This window comes from Pteropus medius, unplaced genomic scaffold, assembly GCF_902729225.1.
Source record: "Pteropus medius unplaced genomic scaffold, Ma_sr-lr_union100, whole genome shotgun sequence".
Taxonomy (NCBI): Eukaryota; Metazoa; Chordata; class Mammalia; order Chiroptera; family Pteropodidae; genus Pteropus; species Pteropus medius.
In genome coordinates, this window is record NW_024349800.1 from 42,300,954 (window position 1) to 42,320,261 (window position 19,308).

The window sequence follows — 19,308 nt, forward strand, 5'->3', positions numbered from 1 at the left end:
CAGGTGGCATGGCGGTCTCAGAGGCCACAGTGCTGCTCACTCCTTGAGCTTTGTTCCCAGCTGTTGGCTGCACACTGCGAATGAGATTTTCTAAAACCTTGGGCTTGAAAATCAGACACTTGGCTTTAGAATATAAAGCAAAGCAGACCTCTGGGTCTCTTCTTCCCTGTATCGAGTTCTCATTCTCATCAAGATTCCTCCACTCCACTAACACCTGCAGAGTAGATGGGACTCTGTTGGCTGAGGCAGGGCCCCCTCAGTTCAGTTTCTTTCCTTGTCAGGGTGGGAGGAACATCCCTAGGTAGAAAGAGAAACAACGCCCAACACGTCTTTATCAGCAACTGTCAAAAATCAGAGAATTTGGCCTGGACATTACTTGCTTGCCCAATCAAGCTATTGAAGTCATCTGCATTGTATGTGAGTATTTAGGTAGTGGGAGATATTTTGGAGGGTTGGGGAGAGGAGCAGAGAAAGGATTAATTTATGGTTGTATCCTAGACTCTGGTCTCAAGACAGAAATATTTGTCTAATGATCATGTGAATAATTGCATTGGTGAGGGGAGGCTTTTGTCCACTCTTAATTGTGTGTGTTTTTTTTTAATAGAGTAGAGAGTTTGTCTTTAACAGAAATTCATAGTAACATATGTAGTCATTTTAGGATATTTTTCCTAAAGATATAGTATTTTGGTGTGTTTCATTTAATTCCTTAAGAGAAGCTGATTTATAATTCTGATAGTGTACATACAAAATAAATATGCAAAAAAAATGTTATATATATATTTTTTTACTTTAACTGGTATTAATTTTAAATGTATTGAGAAGTGAGCCGTGAGGTCGCAAAATGCTTTGTTAACTTCCAAACTAACCATGACATTGATGGACGTGAGTCAGAAGCAGAGTCAATTACCAAGACTTTCCTGCCAGCTCTCACTTAGTTGAATTTGGGGTGATGTTGAACAGAAAAAGAAACTGTTTTAGTTAAACTCTAGGGCTAAAAGAAAAAAATTGAATTGTCAAACGAATCCACGTCAATTTTGCATGTACCATGTCTCAATAGGGTAAGATATACGTGAAAATAAATCGTGTTGGTTTTAATGTGGGAATATCTTTCTTTCCTGTTTCAAGCCTGTGCTAATGGGCTAGCGGTTAAAAGGTAGAATATTTAGAATTGGAAAATTATCAGTGGACTTTAAAGATATCTCTGAATTCTGTAATCTGTTCCGAGGAGACCTTCCATCAGAGGGCATCAACTGATCCAAATAAGAAATGAGTGAACACAATGAGAAGAGCTGAAATAAAACTCAAATAGTAAATACGCACACATTAGTAAGCCAAACAAACGGAAACTCAGTTTTCAGCAATTTACAACAAGAGTACATTTGTTTGGTAAACCATTTTGAACAGCAACTTCTCATCTCTTCTTTGCCAGATGCTTTATCATTTATTATCTTCTCTGTTCAGAGAATGGCTCCTCCAGATAGTTGCTGTGGAATTCAGGACACACAGCTGTTTACAGAATGAGCTGGTGCTGACCGGCTGCCTTGAGTCAATCCCTCCCTTCCCTTTTACTAACTAAAATTCTTGACATTTGACTTGACGGTAGCATTTTCGAGAGCTGACACACAACTTTTGTAAACACATATAATATTCTTGGTGTGAATTGTTGCTGTTTATAAGAAAGGAGTCAGTACTGTTTCCAAACTAAGAAAAATGTAGTTTATTTTACTAGTTACAAGTTTCTGTGTTTTTTGTTGTTTTCTTTCTATTTGCTTTTTAGAATCCACTGGGGGATTTCCCTACAATGAACCTGGTATTGAATTATTCTGCTGTTTAAAAAAAAAAAAAAATAGCTGCTTTAGGAAACAATTGGAATGTATCGGAGTTGTTGATTTATACATTTAAAGAGTGCTTTGGCATGTGGTGTGTGGTTTGGATATCATTTAGTAGTGACATCAAAATGAATGTAAAGAGTAAAATAACTGATAAAAATAGAGTGTTCCTCTTCCACAAAAACATTCAATCTAAACCAAATGGACTTTTTCTTGATGCATCACAAATACCAGATTAACATCCCTTTCCAAAGCATACTACATATTTGTCCAATTTTGCTAATTTAGAGATATAACTTAGTGTCCTAATTCCTTAATTTTCTGCTGAATAAAGTAAATAAAATCTAAAAAATTAAGCTGGAAATAGATTAATAATTAGTTTAAAAGTGTAATAAATATAAAAATTTGTGCTTGTACAGAATGGAGAATTGATATAGTCCCTAACAGACCAAACATTATCACTGTATTAATAACAACAACAATAATATGTTGCAGACATTAAACATTTACATCGATAAATTTCTTTCCCAGAATATCTGGGAACTCTAAAACTATGACTTAGAATCAGCATACATCTAATAGCAATTATCACTTACAAGTAATAATCAGTTCTTGGTCATTTTTAAAACTATTTCCCCAATTCACAAAGAATAATATATTTTGTATTTCAAAAATAAGGTAGATCAAAATCAAACTTTTTATTTACTTGATTGAATACAATTTCATGCTCTTTTCCAACTATATTTTGAAAAACTTTAGACCTAACAATTGCAAAAATCGTACACAAAGTTCCCTTTCTCCTTCACTCAATTTCCCCTATTGTAGCATCTTACATAACCACAGTACAATGATCGAACTAATTATTAACATAGATACAATACTAATAACTAATCTATAGACCTCTTTAAAGTTCAGCACTTTTCTCACTAATGTCCATTTTCCTTTCCAGGGGCCAATGCAGAATTCCACATGGTTCCTGTATCCCTTCAACATATTCCCATCCTTTTCTGAGCACTTTCTTACTACCTGTCATGCTCATTTTAAAACCATTCGACTGGTTTTTATAAAGCTGATATATATCCAGCACAGTAAATTCAAGTAATACAGAAAACTACAAAGCACAATGTCAAAATTATACAAAATGTTACCATGAAAGAACATGGTATAAAAGAACAACTCAACATTTGGTAAACACTGTTCCTAACATCTTCTTATGTATGTAGACAGTTAAAAGGAGAGACAGATAAGTGGATAGGTAGAGTTTTGATGGGAAGGAATTATTTTTATTAATTAATTAATTAATTAATTTTATTTTTTTCACCTACAGCACCAGGTCTTCCTAGGTGGTCTCCCATCCAAGTATTAACCAGGCCTGACCCTGCTTAGCTTCCCAGATCAGATGGGATCAGGCACGTTTAGGGTGGTATGGCCATAGATAGGATGGAATCATTTTTTTAAAAAGTATTAATAAACTGTATTAAAAGTATTTTTAATAAAAAGCATTAAATGTAGTTCCACAGAATTTAACAGAAAAAAAAAAAGAATCTAAAATATAACTAGATGTGCTGAGTTTCAGGTAAATGTTTCTTTACAAAAGACATGTCTTAAATTCTCTCTCTAAGGACAAGAAAAAGGTTATGAAAAACATTTAGATATTCATCAGTTAGCTTTTGTGGCCTAATAACTACTCCAAAGCTTTGTGGCTGAAAACAAACACCAGTTTTCATAGCTCACAGGTCAGCAGGGTGCAGCTCTGCTAATCTGGCTTGATTGGTCTCTGTGAGCTGCCAGAGCATCCATGGTCAGAACATGGGTCCGCTGGAGCCTGGCTGGCCTAGAACCACCTCACCCACACGCATTGGTGATCTTTTTGTAGGGGACGTGGGGTTGGCCTGATCATGTGATCTCTCATCCTCCAGGATGATAGCCCAGGCTTGTTCACAGACCAGTAGCAGAGTTGTAAGAGGGATTGAAAGTATGCAAGTTCTCTTGAGGCTTAGGCTCAGAGCTGACACTGCATGCTATTGGCCAAAGCAAGTGACAAGACGGGCCTAGATTCAGACCTGGGTTTCCGCATCATTCTTAAGTACTGATGTTGATCATTCAAACAGCAACTTTTCCTTACAGCATTATTCGTTCACTCTGCAGATTTAATCATTTTATTTTGAGATTATTTTTCCTATTATGTTTTTTGAACATATTTTCTGTTTCATTTGCTCGTTTCTTTTTTCGCAAATGTCAATTATGTATTATATACGCTTAGAATGTCTCTACAGATATTTGCCAACCTGAATCATTCATGTTATCCAGATTTCTCGGAAAAATTGTCATATGGTTAGAGAGAGCTTTCCTGGTCACTCAATCTAAAAAAGCCTTACCTTTTCATCCTCTATTATGTAGTCCTATTTTACTTATTTCACAGGACTACATAAATTTATTCCCTATATATTATTTTCTCTACCTCCCATCCTAGATCACAAGCTTTATGAGGGCAGAGATGCTGCCAGTCTCAAAGACTGCTAAAACCTCAGCATCTAGCGCACTCCTGGCGTGCATGGGGTATTCAGTAATTACATGTTGAACGAATGAGCGAAAGTCCTGTTTAAGGTAGGTTTATTCTAATTTTAGTTGCTTATAGTATGACTTTCTTCTCTAAAATATTTTTTTCATTTACACATATCTCCTATAATTTCATTGAGAGTATAGACAACTCTGTCTGAACCCTTCATGTCTCCTTGGAAATTTTCTCTTTTTGTTCTTTAGTTTTATCTTACATTTCTTTCTTTATTTCCTCTCTCATTTCCACACAGATCTGTGGGGGTCATTATTCATCTCATATACCTGCTGAAAGACAGTCTGAGGAGGAAGAGTAGTGGACGATATTCGTAAGCTCTAACAGGGCATATTGCACCCTAGAGCCGCTCACCACATCTTAGTTTTCTTAACCTGTGAATCTACATCATCATTCAATTTCTTTTTTCCTTTTTTCTTTTTTCTTTTGTTTTTTTTAACATTTAAGAGCTTGATAATTTGGAAAACATCGTTTCCTCCATTCTCTTCCTCTTACCTCTCCTCTGGTAATTAGACAATAGATAAAAGTTGTGTCTTCATTTCTACCTGCCATGTTCTGCAGTGTCAAATGGGTTTCTATGGGGAGAGTCTTCTTCTGTCATGGCCTTCTGTGTCCCTGGATCTTCATCACTTAAAGAATCCTTGGATGGACATTTCAGGGTAGCTCCATTACCCCTGACATGTCAGTGAGGGGACATGCCCATCTTGCCTAAGCTCTGAGGATATGTTGTTAGTTCTCGGTGTTCTTCCTTATTTTGGTCCAGATTTCACAGCATTTGGCAAGTTTACTACAGTTTGTTGTTTCAGATTGTAGTCACATCCTTATTTTATTGGCAACTAAAATAGTTATCTCCTCTTTTTGAGATTTTTGAGGAAGTGAAGGGAGAGAATCAATGTCCATACACTGTGATCTTTAACCAACCCATTTTGTGCACTTTCAATGGCATTCAACAGATTTTATTGAGCAGAAGAGGTCCTAGTGCTAGTTCCCCACCAGGTTTAGGACTTAAATCTGAATTCTCACAAAGTGAATTTAACTTCGATTACATAACTTGGCTTCTATCACCTTTCTTCTCCATTCCCTTTGCTCTGCTTTTCACCACCCCCAAATCTCTAGAGGTTTTCTGTTTTGCTTTATTTTATTTTTGCTCCCCAGTACAGCCTCGATATTCTCTTTTTCTCCTTTGATAGTGATTTTCTTTGTCACCCTTGTGACAGGAGTATTCCTAGTCCTTCATTTACCTAACTTTTCTAAATTAGAAACCCCAAAGTTACATGGACTCAAACAGGCAGTGAACTGATAACAACTACCACCGCCATTGCAATAATCACACGAATCATTGCTTCTGCTATCAAACATTTACTTTGTGACAGTAATGCTGTTAAAGCTGTTCAAGTATAAACCAGATAATTCTTCTAATTACCCAACAAAGTTAATATGATTACCTGCAATTTAACTGTAGGGATATGAACAATAATTTTTTCCTGGCTCCAGAATTATACTCCAGAGATTCCAGTCACTGTGTTTGTTCAAGAAAATACTTTGAAAGATATTCTCGGGGTTGTTGAGCTTTCTTCCAAGGGCTCACACATCAAAGGTAAAAAGGTCCTGACTCTTGAGGAGCTAAGAGCAGGGTCTCTAAAAACAGATTGGGTAGAATCCCTACTCTGGGAACTAAGTAATAATAGCACTTCCCTCATAGGGCAGTTGTGAGAAAAATTTGTCAAACCTGCACAGAGCAGTACAGCAAAGGTAGAGGATTTGTGTGTATAACACCTGGTGAGTGGACCAGCTAAATTTATTCAGAGAACATTTCCTGGAAGAGAGGACTCTTGGCCAGAGTTTTAAAGGAAAACTAAAGCACACATGGAAGGAGCACCTGGCCATCTTTTTTTTTTTTTTTTTAGTTAAATTTATTGTGGTAACATTGGTTAATAACATTATAGAAATTTTAGATGTACAATGTTATAATTCGATCTTGATGATCACAGGAAGGAATTCAGACTGGGAACTGAAAGCCACTGCGGACTTCAGAAAGGAGCCATTTCTCAGGTGAAGAAACACCTAGTTGTTGACAATAATACAAATCTGCCACTGAAATCGGAGAATTTGAGGAGAATGCCAATGTGAAATAAGACTGTCAAAACAACTCACATTTTCCAAGGAATTTGATAGTGGAAAAGAGGAACCCCTTAGGACAGGGGTCCCCGACCCCTGAACTGTGGACTAATACAGGTCCATGGCCTGTTAGGAACTGGGCCGCACAGCAGGAGGTGAGTGGTGGGCCAGCAGAGCAAAGATTCACCTGTACTTGCAGCTGCTCCCCCACGCCAGCATCACCGCCTCAGCTCCACCTCAGATCATCAGGCATTAGATTCTCATAAGAGCATGGGTCTCTGGTGCCAAACAGGTTGAGGACTGCTGCCTTAAGATCTTTAGATCCTTCTTACCTGCTCTTCTTTTAAAAATAAAGTTGACTCTGCTAGAGAATAAATAATTGATGCCACTTCTAGGAAGAAAGGATGTTGAATTGACAATGGAAACAAAAACACCTGCTTCAACAACTGACCTCGCCTCCCCTATTTTTAAAATCCCTGAAAACAACCCTAGTCAGCTTTGGGGTTCTTTGTATCAGTAAGAAATGTCCCTAAGCCCACAGAGTACTAGGTGATAAGCTGGAGGGGAAATACCATGCAAGGCAGTAATCTGATTTGCATCGGTTGAAAAGGTGAGCAATTGCAGCCCAAGCAGAGGTGGCTCATTTATCTGCTGTTGCATTCCCTCATCATGTGAGGCCATAAATCCACAGATGGGAGAAACTCTAGCCCCATGGCTTAAATGTTATGCAACTTCCTCTGGAGGAATCATATGCCTATTTCAAAACTCTTCACGCTTGCGCTCTGGGCCACAGGTCAGACAGACACCAGTGGATAAAAGGTACCAGGCAGTCTTTAAAAAGACTTCTCCTTTAGCCAGGATAGAAAGACTTCTAAAGGGAAAGAGAGACTTCATTTCACTCCAAGCTTTCTCTCTTAGATATTTCTCACTTGTGTAAAATATCAGCAGAGATGCTAGATACACAAATAAAGTGTAGACCCTTTGTCCACAAGCTCCATCTATGCCACCCACGAGGAGCTGCAATAACACCTGAGTCTTTGCTAACTTTGAGACCATGCAGCATTCTTTAAATTTTCATTTCCTTGTCTTTTCGGGATCATCATCTGTCTGTTGGTGGAATGGGTCATTGCATTAGTAAAATTTTGGAATGCCACATGCCCAGAAAATTCCTAGGAGAAATATGGTCGTAAAAATAAAATCACACTACTGGGGGGGAAAAAAAAAAGCAACAACAACAACAGAGACAAACACATAAATTCAAGCAATAAAATGCATCTATTGGGAATGACTGGGGCAAGGTAGAGGGCCCTTTCTACATGCCAAACTGAAATGTTCTGTTAAGTTTTAAGAAATCATGTTTACAGCAGATATAAATTAAATTAACTGTGAGGCCCTAAAATAAAGCAGCTGTTATTCATCTCCTCTGTCACAGAACAAGAGGAAAGGCTGGTCAGAGGTAAGGAAGGCTCTTTTCTTGATGGTGAGACGTATAACAATGCTGAGGGGATAACGAGGAGAGGCAGGAATGCTGTGAAGCTGTCTCCTCCCATACACGGTTAAAGGGCACAGAATTCACAAATTTTACATGTGCCTTGAAGTCCTTTGCCCTTGACCAAGATTTCATAATAGCCCTTTGTTTCTCTGCATTAAGCTATTCCACTCCAAATAAATGGAGCTCCTTCTACACAGCGACAAGATTACAAATGCACAACTAAGACAATTGTAAAAACAAATCGGCAAATATTAATCCAAAGTGAAAATGATCACCTGGTCCTGTGCTGCAGTAGGTTGGCTTAAGGCTGAGGAAGTGAGTGAGTGAAGGGATCTCTGACCCCACAGGCTGCAAGCCCATGACTAGCAGCTGAGCTAACCAGAGTCATATAATGCCTGGGTCACCCCTGTCTCTACTTTCTGGTCTTGCCTTCCTCAAAATGCTGCATTTGTGAGGGTAATCCAGAGTACCTGCCTTGCTCACTAACACTGCCCCATCACCCATCAACCCCACTCCGTTGGGCTCTGCAAACAGCAAATGAAAATGCAGAAAACAAGAAAGAAAAGAATGTGATATTTGGGAAATGTGGCAGGAATCCAGAGATGTCCTATGAATCATATTGAATTCTGCTTGTCTAATGAGGTTTGATTCATATAAATGAACAAAACATTTTGGGTTTTTAGTCAACTCCAATGTACTGTATAAAACAACATTTCAGAGATAATAATTCCTTAAAGTTACAAAAGCATCTTCAACTTACAAAGTTGTCTGGAGGGATTTTTACTTTTGTTTTCTTTTTGGCTTGGTTGGTTTATCTATTTTATTTTGTTTTATCACTGACCACTTTTAATACAATCGTTTGTAGATTCAGTGTGCGTGTGTGTACATACGATACAGGCATACCTCAGAGATATTATGGGTTTGGTTTTAGACCATTGTAATAAAGCAAGTATTGCAAAAAGTGACTCATAATCTATTTGTTGGTGGAGAGTCTTGCCCTCACTTTGCAAAACACGCAACATCTGTAAAGCACAATTAAGCAAAATGCAATAAAATGAGGTCTGTCTTTATATAAAAAAGATTATACCCATGACCAAGTGGGATTTATCCCAGAAATGTGAGGGTGATTCAACATACAAAAAAATCAAACTATGTTATATGCTCTATCAATAGAATAAAGGACAGAAACCACATGATTGTCTCAATGGATGCAGAAAAAGCATTTGACAAAATCCAAAACCTTCTCATGATAGAAACACTAAACATGTTAGGAATAGAATGGAAATCACTCAGCCTGACAAAGGGAATCTATAAAAAAAAAGAGAAAGAAAGAAAGAAAGAAAAAGAAAGAAAGGAAGGAAGGAAGGAAGGAAGGAAGGAAGGAAGAAGGAAGGAAGGAAGAAGGAAGGAAGAAAGAAGGAAGGAAGGAAGAAAGAAAAAAAGAAAGAAAGAAAGAAAGAAAGAAAGAAAGAAAGAAAGAAAGAAAGAAAGAAAGAAAGAAAGAAAGAAAGAAAGAAAGAAAAAACCCCACAGCTAATATCATAGTAATTGTGAAAGACTAAAAGCTTTTTCCCTAAGGTCAGAAAAAAAGAGAAGGGTATCATCTATATTATTGCTCCTTTTATTAAACCTTGTACTGGAAATTCTAGTCAAGGCAATTAAGCAAGATAAAGAAATAAAATCCATCCAAATTGGAAGGGAAAAAGTAATACTATATTCATAGATATGGATAATCCTAAAGAACACACACACACACACACACACACACACACAAAGATTAGAAGTAATAAATGAGTTCAGAAAGCTTCAGGATACAAAATTAATATACAAAAATCAGTGTATATCTCAACGCTAGCAATAAAAAATCCATAAATGAAAGTAAGAAAATGATTCCATTTAAAATAGCATAAAATGAATAAAATATTTAGGAATATATTTAATAAAAGCAATATAAGATTTGGACACCAAAAACTACAAAACATTGGTGAAAGAAATTAAAGAAGACCTAAATAAATAGGTTGGAAATATAGGCAAGATTTTTGTGTTATAATCTTGAGGCAGAATTCCTTTTTCTCCAGGAAACCTCCATTTTTGCTCTTAAGGCCCTCGGCTGATTAGATGAGACCCATTCACATTATCAAAGATAATATCTTGTCAACTTAAAGTCAACTGATTGTTTATGTTAATCACATCTACAAAATACTTTCACAGCAACATCTAGACTAGTGTTTGAACAAATGACTGGACACCATAGCTGAGCCAAGTTGACACATAAAATTTAACCATCACATAAAGAGTAGCAAGACAATTCAAGGAAAGAATAGTCTTTTCAAAAAATGGTGCTGGGAGAACTGGACATTCACAAGTGAAAGTATAAAGTTGGACCTCTTCTTCATGCCATATACAAAGCTTAACTCAAAATGAATCACAGACCTAAAGGTAAGAGCTAAAACTATAAAATTCTTAGAAGAAAACATAGGAGTAAATTGTGACCGTAGATTAAGTAATTGTTAGATATGACACTAAAAGCACAAATGACAAAGAAGAAAACACAAATAAATTGAACCTTATTAAAATGAAAATTTTGTGCTCCAAAGGACATCATCAAGAAAATGTAAAAGATAACCTACAGAATGGGAGAAAATACTTGCAAATGTCAATGTCCCGTATATATGATAAGGGAGTTGTAGCCAGTATATAAATATAACTCTTATTATGTAACTCTTATACGACAAATAACCCAATTTAAGAATGGATAAAGTATTTGAATAGATATTTCTCCAAAGAAGATATACTAATGGCCTGGAGGAGTGCCTCTCAATCAAGGTGTCTTGACTAATATCCATTTGCCCCTTCCCAACTTCTAAAACTTTTTTATCTCTAAAGGTCAGCAGGAGCAAGGTAAGGAGTTTATGTTGGTCTGATGAGCTACTCACTAATCCTTTTGTTTGTTAATCACTCATCCATTTTCTCAACAGGTATTTCTTGAGCACCTACTATATGCCAGTCATTCTACTGCATGTCAAGGTTTTAGGGAGATCCATGTGCCTGGTTTAAATGCACAGGTAGAGAAAACCAAAGCAAAGCCCCACCCCTCAAGGAATTCACAGAGTTGCATGTCAGAAAAACAAGCAATTAAGAAGAGATATGATAAATTTGCCACTTCCTGAGAACAGTCCTCGTAGCCCTGTCCTGTCCCCGCTGGGTTTTCTGACCTCTGTGTACTGGAACATTTCTGAAATTTATTTCCTTGGGCTGCCTGCTATATCTTTTTGTTCTTTTTCCTTCTCCCAAACTAGATTCTTCCTGAGTTCTGGATTCTCAAATGAATTGCAGATGACTGTTTATATGTCACTGATTTCATTTTAGAAGCATTTGTATTGCTTTATGCCATTTCTAGTCATTTTGTTTTTAACATGAATAAAACAATTCTACCTGCGTCTTTCATAAGAGGGGTGTGAAGGCTTTCAAAGGATCCCACTAGTGCAGGACAGAAATGGTCTGTTGCTGACCATGGGTTCACAGCTCTTTTTGCAAAACTGATCCAGAGTCCCTGAAGACATTCAGTTGACCTTGTGTTACAGAATAGAAAGAGTTTGTCCACCCAGCACTAGCAGAGCCAAACAGTGAACGCTGAGAATTGCAGTGGAGAGAGACTGGCTATTTTATTATAAATAATGCCACCCAAAAGAATGGGAAGCTAATGCTCAAAAGCCTGAACTCCCTGATCCAGGATTTAGACAGGTGTTTAAGGGTATGAGAAGAACAGGTATGCAGAAGCACTGGCAGGACAACTTTTAATTGGAGGACCTTAGACCTTGGCCTTTTATGGTAAGGGGAGTCAACACTGTGAAGTAGGTGCTGTGGTTAGCATTCCAGTTTATAAATGAGGAATTTGGAGAAGATGGAATTAGATAACTTGCCCAGGTCATAGAGCTAAGTAGCAGAGGTAGGATTTTAACTCAGGCATCCCAAGTCATGTGACTGGATAATTTATCACTTAAACTGGAACACTTTTGAGAATGAAAACAGAGGTATTGATGTTATACTGGCACAACAAACATAAACTAGGACTTGAACTAGGCACATAGGACAAATAGTTGCCTTTGCTATAAGGAATGTGCGTATGAAGCTGGCTTGAAAGTTTTCTGTACATGTGAGGCTATTGCTGGGGAGGGTTATGTCTCCATGGTGAACTACATAAACTGAAATCTGTGTCTCCGAACTCCAACCCAATGGCTATTGGTTCCCTTTGTGGGAACTATGGGAACCAACACAAGTGAGAGGCAGACCTTGTACCATTCTCCCTGGAGTTCCTAGAAGCATCCATAACCAGTGTACCCAAGGGATAGGACACAGAGATCGGACCCAAGTTCTCTGGGTTGTTCTTGCCCAGGTGAATTGCCAGCATTTTGTATCAAGGTTATTTTGTGCCCTCCTGTTCATCTATGAAGTAGGAGAGGACTCTCATGTGAGTTTATGTGGAGAAATGAAGACTACAACTTGGGAACTAGGCAAAGGATATGTTTAAGTATTTCTCTGTGAAATGCTTCTCACCCTTCCTCTCTCAGTGTCTCCCACTAGTTCCCATAGTTTATTTTATATGCTTTTTAGAGCTTGAAATATAGAACACTGTGTTTTAAAAGAGGAAACATAATACGGTGATAAAGCACATGGAGTCTAGAGCCATAAAGTACTTAACAATGGCGTGACCTGGGGCAAATAACTTAATCTTGGTTATTCTATCTGTAAAGTGGGGATGGAAATTTACCTACATCATAGGGCTGCTGTGAGAATTAATTGAGTTAATTCATACAAAGTCCATAGAAGATCTTCTTCATCTTTTCCTCCTTTTCCTTCTTCCAATGATGGGGAGACTGTGTTTTATTTATGGTTGCTTCTCCAGTGCTGGCACAGAGTGTGGTACAGAGTAGATTCACTGCAGAGTTTATTGAAAGAATGAAAGAAAGCATAAACAAATTAACAAGGAGGAGATCAGTTCCAGATATAAGTTGATATTTAATTGATTCAGATGACACAAGTCTAAAAATATTCAATAACACAGCCCTCCAGCAATATCTAGGTAATTTGTTCTCTATCAACAGAAGATGAACTTTAACTAAGTGAATTGCAAGTATAACTGCAGAACCAGCTCAAAATGATCTTATTCTGTTTAACAACATACTGAGTTGCTTTTCAGAGATAGCAGACCAAAACTGCAAGTCACGCAGCCAAAGCATGCACAGAGGAAAGAGCTTTGACCTCCAGATTCACCTGGAAGCAAAGTCCTTGCCCATCCCCTCCTACACACACATGGAACCAAAGGACTGAGGCATAACGAGAACTCGAACACCAGGTTCTATCTTTGGGGAGCTTACAGTCTCAAAACAAATAAATATAGGTAAGCAAACCAATTTAATCATTATAAATTGTGTAAGTGATAAACTGGGATAGAGAACAATTGCAGGGGAATTTTGTCTAGAACATGGTGAATAGGAAAATCCTTCTGACATATAAGGTAAGGCCTGAAGGAAGAGATGGAGCTAAACTGAAGGCAAGAGCATTTGGGGTAGAGAATGAGTGGTTGAGAGGAAGAGGAAGGAACAGTGAGAGATGATGTTGGAGAGGCGACGTGTCCAGGTCATGCAGAGCCTCAGAGCTATTGTGAGCAGTTCCGATTGCATGCTCAAGGCAGTGGAATGCCGTGAAGAGTTTTAAGTGGGAGTGTAACAAGTGGTGTAATTTGTTTTAAGAAAGTACTTGTGCTGCTGTGTGGAAATAGATTGCAGGAAGCAAAGCACTTGTGGAGAGACCCAGTAAGAGGCTCTTGTAATATTCCAGGTGGTAATGAGTTCATCAGAGAGGTGGCAGCATCGATGAAAAGTAGATGAATTTGAGATACATTGTGCTGGTAGAATTAACAGACTTGATAATAGATTGAATATTGAAGAGTAGAGGGGAGGTAACCGAAAGGGAAGAGTTGAAGATGACTCCTAAACCTAGTGGTTGCGTTTCCTGTGATGGAGAAGTGTGCGTTTTTGTGTGGAGGTGGGGATAAAGGTTTACAGAAGAATGCAGTCCAGGACTGGTGCTACTTGACATCATTATGTCTCAGGCCTCTTCCACCTTCCTGCTTGCCATCTTAGTGCATGGCCTTCATTCTCATGGTCCCAAGGTGACTGCTAAACTTCCAGGCCCACATCTGTGTTTAAAACAGGAAGATGAAAAAGGAAGAAATATGGAAGAAAGAAGTAGTAACCCTTATTTGAAAAAAGAAAACTTCCTCAGAAATCTCCGCAGACTTCTGCTTTTACCTCCTTGGCCAAAATTCTGTCCCAAGGTGAGCTCTTGTTGCAAGGGATGCTGGAAAATGTAGTTTTTCATTTGAGTCAATTAAGCCTCTAAGAAAATCAGGGTACTTTGATTAGGATGACAGCAAGAATGGATATTTTGTAAACTCCATCCTCTGCTGGAGTTAGCTTATTAATCTGAGTAAGATGAAGGACAATATATTTTTTCATTTACTTGCATCTCAATTCTTCATGAGTAAGCAAAACGCATGAGTGCTGGCAAATCTGGGGCTGTTCTATTTCCGATTATAAAGAATCTTTCATTTGTGAAAAGGAAAGACTGATCTTCTGTCATTGACCTCCTAGCCATCTCCCAAGGACATTCCTCAGTGCCAGAACTTTTCTCATTTCATAGTGATTGTGTCACATGGAAGCGCTGCATTCAGGCTAGGTGTTCTGCCACCAGTATGCTTACACCAAATGTCCTGAATGGATGGCTTAACTAAATGAAGTTTGGCTGTTTTATTTTACACGATGCCTTACGATTCTTGGAAGGTGAGTATTATCAGATTGAGCTATAGAACAGTCTCCTCATCATGGTCTCCAGGGCAGTCTAGAGAACCCGGGTATATCAGCCAGCCCTCTCAGCATGTGTCTGAGATACTGAAGCCTTTATTATCTGTGCATTAAAAGGCCCCTTGTACCTGAACCAAGAAGAGAATTCTTTGGCAGAAAGCCGAGGCCTGTCTAGAAGCTGTAGCTCATTATCCCTGCACAAAGATAGGCTGTGCTCTGCTGGAATCTAATCTGGAAATGTTTAATATATTTGCAGCACAAGTGCCAGTTACTTAAGAGGCGGGATGGTCATTTTTTTCCTCGTAAAGAAAAACTTCAAACTGAATATAAATCGACTTCCTCAATATGCCCATCACACCTGATAATGAAAACAATCTTCAGTGAGGGGAATCATGGTCTCTTGGGAAGAATTTTGGCCAACATGAAGAAAAGGAGAAAGATGAGACCAAAATAAGAAAGGCAAAGGCTCTTATAGTGTTGAATCAGAAACCACCACTCTCTCTGGAAGAAATTCAGCAAATAAGTGTCTTGTCAAGTTACTCTAGTGAAAACGGTGACAATTAAGACAGCACGAACCACCCTAAATGCTCAAGTTTGGGATCTGCTGGACATCTCAAGCTATTTTCCAAATGTTTGGGGTTTGGCACAGTCCAGGCTCATGGTTGGGAAGTTTTTCCGAAGGCCTGTCTAAATGTTCCTATTTTTATTCCCTTTCCTTGCAGTTAATATCCGGCTAATTTATTTGCTCCAAATTCTGCATTTGATAAATATTAGATATCTTCAGACTCTGCATTTTCTTTCATGTGGTTGACAGAAATTTCAGAGTATTGTCTTCATGTCTAATTTTCAGAGCAGGTGCCCATTCCTTTCTCTTTGTTCCCCATTCATGGGGATTGGGAGACTGTAACTAGGATGGAGAAGGGACCATGTCATGTGTGGTGCTGCACAAAGATTTGGGAATATTGGCTTTAAGAAGCCTCAGGGAGATGAGAGAGCTGATTTCACAGTCTGAAAGGATGGCATACGGAGAGAGATTAAATCTATTCTCTATGGCCCTGTGAAGGGGAGGAAGGGGAGTGAACTAGAACCAGAGACATATGTGGGCTCAATACAAGACCTTCTCATTTCCGAAAAGCCAAGAATACAAAGGGCTGCCTTGTCTTCACCAGAAGGGACGGGTCTTTATCAAAGGTATGTAATGGTTCTCCATTAATTTTTGGAGATGAAAAATGAATTAATGATGCTATTTGAATATAGACTGAATAGTTGGATTAAAAGATGTTAAAGTGCCTTTCTTTAAGTGTTGGGCACTGTATACACAACACTTAGAAGAATGCCTGGTACATAAAAGGTGCTCAATAATTATTCGTTGAGTGAATGAATGGGTAGTGGAATGAAAACTGACACAGCTTTGGCAGTATCAAGCGTTGTGCCACCCCGGAAAAAGTGGGAAGGTAGTAAAGAAGTAATATTATATGTGGCCATCCTTGTCTCTTAGCGGGGTCATTGTTGCCTGCCTCTGAAAGGTGATATCTAGAGTTTAAAGAAGACAGCCTTCTTGACTCTACATCTTTCTTTAACAATTCTCCAAACCTCAGGTTGAAACTTCTTGTGCTGTCCCATAATGTGCCCTCTGAACCCACAGCAAAGAATGTATGGGAAATGGCAACCTCTAAGCCTCGCTAGGCTTAAATGACACTCATATTCTTCATGTTTGTCCTAGTGTGATTAACCGGGTGATTACATAAAATCATTCCATGTCGCAGAGCACTGGGACATGAATTAACACTCAGGCCAATACTGTTCACTTATTCAACAACCATCTTCGAAGTCTTGCTAATCGCCAGCTCTGTGCGTCCTGGGAAAGGGAGGAGATGGCATAGGCGTGGAGAGGGCACGGCTTGTGAGGCAGCCTATCTGGGAAAGGAAAGGCTGTGTGTCCCCTCAGGGAAGGTATTTGAAACCTAACAGGCCTCAACATTCCAAGAGGTGAAAATTATGTACTCAGCTTTTGTAGTTCCAATCATCCTGGTTTTATTGTGAAATCTGAGGCAAACAGAGATATTCAAGAGCCAGAACTGCAAAGTGCAGGAAGGGTAATTTGAAATGATAAAACATCTGTGTTTTTCTGTATTATTTAGCATTAAAGTCTCATTTACTAGCCACAACAATTCAAGAGTAGGAATTTATATATCCATTTAAAAGGCGAGGAACCTGAGGCTTGGCAATGCAAACTGAGTTGCCCAAGGTCACACTACAAATACTGGAAAAGTCAGGATGCAAGCTATGTCAGTCTGCCTCCAGGGTCTGTGTTCATCTTTGCCAAGAGAGTTTAACATACGTTTATTTTTCAAGGTTATTTGTCATTATTATTTGCCTGGCAAACAACCTCACCTGATCTTTGACCTGAAGTATGTTTTTCTCCCTGAGATTATCATATGCAGATAAGAAAAATAAAGAAATCAAAACCACAATAAAATACATCTCACACCTATTAGAATGGCTTTTATCAACAGAACAAGTAATAGCAAATGTTAGATGCGGAGAAAAAAGAACCCTCATCCACTGCTGGTGGGACTGCAAATTGGTACAGCCACTATGGAAGACAGTATGGAGATTCCTCAAAGAACTAAGAATTGATCTACCATATGATCCAGCAATCCCTCTACTGAGTATTTACCTCAAACACTTGAAAAACCCGTATCTGAAAAGATATTTGCACACCAATGTTCATAGCAGCGTTATTCACGGTAGCCAGGACATGGAAGCAACTGAAGTGCCCTATGATAGATGACTGGATAAAGAAGCTGTGATACATATATACAGTGGACTATTACTCAGCCATAAGAAGAGATGAAATACTGCCATTTGTGACAACATGGATGGATCTTGAGATAATCATGCTAAGCGAAATAAGCCAGACTGAAAAGCTGAAAACCACATGATATCACTTACCTATGGGATATAAATCTAAAAGCAACAAACAAACATGACAAACAGAGACTCATGGACATGGACAGTAGACTAGTGGTTACCAGAGGGTATGAGGGGAGGAGGGAGGAGGGAGGTAGATAGAGTAAAGGGGTCATATGTGGTGACAGAAAGAAATCTAACTATGGGCAGTGAACATACAACACAATATATATATGACTTACTATTGAATCATACACTTGAAACTTATTGGATTTCGTTAACCAATGTCATCATAATAAAAAAAAATTGCAAATAAAAAATAATAATTCTAAAAAAAAGTTAGGCTGAGTCTGCCATTTCCCAATACATCCCAATAGAAAAAGGAAGGGAAACATTTTCAGAGAAGGGGGCATTGTGGACCTCAGTTTGTGAACAACGCCTTATTTTTGGAGGTCTGAGCCATATCCACCCACTTCAGAATGTAGGTGCACACTGCTTTCTTCAGATTTCCAAGAATTGATTTACTGCGTCTGTGAAGCAAATCCATTATTGCTTCAAATACAACTTCACACATTAAGAGTAATTCTTCATACTCAAAAGATGAGCTCTAGCCCAGAGCTCCCATTTAGTAGCCACATGATAAGGAACTGGCATGGCACAAATTAAGGAAAAGTAAATGAAGATATTTTGTCACCTATAAAAGGCTAGTCATACAAATACAGTTAGTTATTATTATTTTAGTTCTTTTCTATGGGAATGAAAACACCTTTAGTTTGAAATTAGAAACAAAAAGAAAGCCTTAAGTTGAATAGATTTAATAACCTTGGATGAATTAATTTTTAAAGACAGATAACTTTTTTATAGTATATTATGTGAAAATGGGAATTTCAAAATGGGTTTCATGATTTCTAATAGAATTTGGAGAACTGGCCCCTTTATGAATTAGCTCCAACTAGATTATGCATCTCAAAACAGTCAGCCCCAAGGTCTAGAAAGCAGAAAAAGAAAAAAATATATATCTATAGCAGCTTCCAGTTCTACTTGGATCATTAGTTGGTGCTCTGCAGGCTTTCAATATTTTTCTTATGAATGTAGTTTCAGAATTACACAAAGCTTAGTCCTATTAGAGGTGTCACCATCCAGAAGGTAGGGAGGGGAGAGGAAAAGGAAAGCCAATGGAGATCGATTCCTCATTCTCTTTTCTCTCTAATAAATAATAATGTATATGAGTGAGGGTGTCAGTGAAATGGATTGGAATCTGCTGAGCCTGGGGGTAAATTTTGAAGATTGGGCAGGGTGGAGAGGTGCCTGCATCTCATGAGCACATCGGAAGAGGAGAAAAGTGGCCTGTGAGTGCCATGGTTGGCTTTGGGGACTCTGCAAAGGACTAAAAGGAAATGACATTGCTTCATACAGATGGCTGTTGAGAAGTTAATCATGTCAAGTCCTGTTTGACATCAATTACCTAAAAGTAATTTGAGAGTAACATCAACAAACTCGAGATGTTCTGCCTATTGA

The 19,308-nt window shown here is 38.3% G+C and overlaps 1 long non-coding RNA gene and 1 pseudogene across 3 annotated transcripts in view; both read right to left on the reverse strand.

Moving 5' to 3' along the window:
- Positions 1-1,357: 1,357 nt before the first annotated feature.
- LOC120621772 (uncharacterized) overlaps positions 1,358-19,308 on the reverse strand; it is a 72,057-nt gene continuing 54,106 nt past the window's right edge. The window contains exons 3-4 of one of the 3 annotated variants that reach the window (XR_005658296.1): positions 12,787-12,950; positions 1,358-1,484 (exon numbers count right to left, since the gene is read on the reverse strand). This is a non-coding gene — a long non-coding RNA (uncharacterized LOC120621772). Of the gene's footprint in view, positions 1,485-6,018; positions 7,627-9,959; positions 12,951-19,308 lie in introns of those variants that run through there. The other 2 variants (XR_005658295.1, XR_005658294.1) reach the window with 2 other exon arrangements.
- LOC120622334 (uncharacterized) lies at positions 3,148-3,266 on the reverse strand (annotated as a pseudogene).